The sequence below is a fragment of the Mus caroli genome, chromosome 8 (genome assembly GCF_900094665.2).
Source record: "Mus caroli chromosome 8, CAROLI_EIJ_v1.1, whole genome shotgun sequence".
Lineage (NCBI taxonomy): Eukaryota > Metazoa > Chordata > Mammalia > Rodentia > Muridae > Mus > Mus caroli.
Window position 1 is genome coordinate 9244964 of NC_034577.1, and position 2284 is coordinate 9247247.

The following is a 2284-nucleotide window of genomic DNA, read 5'->3' on the forward strand; positions in this document are numbered from 1 at the left end:
GTGTTACTTTAGAGATGCACTGTTACTTTAGAGATGCACTGTTACTTTAGAGATACACTGTTACTTTGGAGATGCACTGTTATGTTTGTGGGCACTGGAGGGCATTTCTGATGATAAGATCCTTGGGAAGGTAGTGGTAGGCACAGCTGCCTCTTTACCCTGAGGAGTACTTCCTGTCTCCTTAAAGGGGGAATACTTTTGTCATGGGGACCTCTTTTACCAGCTCCCCACCCACCTACCAACCCAGGACAGCATGCAAAGGGAAAGGGATGTTGTCTGAACCATGGCCACACATGTATGGGTATGGCTACCCTGGCGACATGCCTGAGGTCAGAGACTTGGGACTGTATTCTTCAGTTTCTCTCTGATAGGGATGCTCTGTGGAAGTGGGAGGGGACATCACACAGACCTTTCCTTCCTGGCTTCTCACTTCAGTGCACTGAGCCTCGAGTCTGATGTCTGTGGGCAGATGAGACAGAGGGAGCAGAACATGTGCGGCAAGTGTCCTCTGAGAAACAAAGGTATGCTGTCTGCGACCCATAACACAGAGTATGCATCAANGCAGCGGTGGGGAGGGGGGGTCCTATGGGGGAAGATATGTAACTGCTTATCTTTTAGAGAGTCCAGAAAGTCCAGTTAGCCCACCACAGCCATGGTATCTATGCAGGACCTTTGGAGCTGTAGACATCTTCCCTGTTGAGTGAACTGTCACCAGCCTTACCTGCTGTGTGAGTGTTCTCACACCACAGTTACAGATGCAGTAAATGTAGATGAACTGTGATATGTCCTAACCACTTCTACACCATACTATCAACATAAGGACTGCTAGGGGTGCTTTGTATCCCTTGGTTCTTACATGNAGACCACTGTCCACTTGGCAGCCTGGTGTCTAATGGTTGGTGCACCGAGTGCACTCTCTTTGGCTACTGCCTTTCCTTCCTGAGCTCTGTCTCCCCTGTCTGTCAGTACCACGTCTGTCTCATCATGGAGGCTTGGGAGAGGCTTTTAGGTGTGTTTGCTTAACTAGTCTGTGGCTTCTGCACTCAGAGCATAGTTGTACCACCATTGGTCTCCCATGTGCCAGGCTACATGTGAGTATGAACTCTCTGCACCCAACTCAGTGACATGCCACCTGAAGGAAGAAGTGTGGGTGCCAGGATGTGGGGAACTGGCTCTGGAAAGGGACAAGGCTCCTCTGCAGAGCTGAGCCAGGACAGGGGACACTTTGCTGGTGTCCCTCAGACATGAGCACATAGCCTGAGGTGGTCCTGGGCTATGCTAGGTCATCACCATGCTGTGGAGGTTGGTGGTGTTAGCCAGAGTCTTGCTTAACTTAACTTCTAGGTCTTTGCTCCCTGTGCAGCGCCTTCTGTGCTCACATCTGCTTTGCAGTTTCCCCTCCCAAGGCGTCACCGAGTATGGATTGTTTGCTTCCCTTTCCATCCTTTATATATATCTTTATGCCAGCCCTAAGAGTAGTTTTTCTCAGAGTTGCCTCAGGGCTGGAGGCTGCACAAACCTGCTTAGAGTTCCTGTCTGCTCAACCTGGCTTGTAGCCCGTGGTGTGGCCATCAGGCCTATATGGTGGCAACCCTCAAAGCTGAGGCTCGGTCCCAGTCTTAGTACAGTGTGGTCCCCAAGGTGGCGCCTGAGCTTCAGATTCTCAGGGTTTTGTTGGTAATTGCTGAGCTGTCAGCAGTCACTGTGTGTTGTCAGCCATGTGTATTTTCACTATAAACTGTTTTGTAATCGCTGACTCAGCCCTGCCCTTGTCTTCATTAGATATATATCCAGTGTTTTGTAAATATGCCCACAGTGCAATTGGAAGGTATATAATTTCGGTGTTTTAAAGCTCACATGTGTACCCACACTGAGCTTCTGGGTTTGAGTTTGGACACATTTGCTGAGCTTTCCCTCTCATTCCTCTCTAGGAGGAGGGAATCAGCTGTGGGAGGTAAATACAGAGGACTTGGTTCTCATGCCTGGCCATTCAGGACAGGTGGCTGTGGCTTTGGGATGCCTAGTGTGGGTCTCACACCTGACCAAGTTTGCTGCTTTCAGAGNGGCATCTCCTACCAGACCACACACTAGGTCCGTTTCTCTGTGCCGAGTCCTATTNGCTACATCATTACTAAGGACAGGAAGATCTGGGTATAGTGTGTTGGCTGGTATGTGGGCAGGTTTGTATGTGGGGATGTTGGTAACATTTCCTTCTACCTCCTCCTATGCCCTTGGCTTTCCATCACCACCCATACCTGGCAGGCATTGGATAGGACTGCTTCTG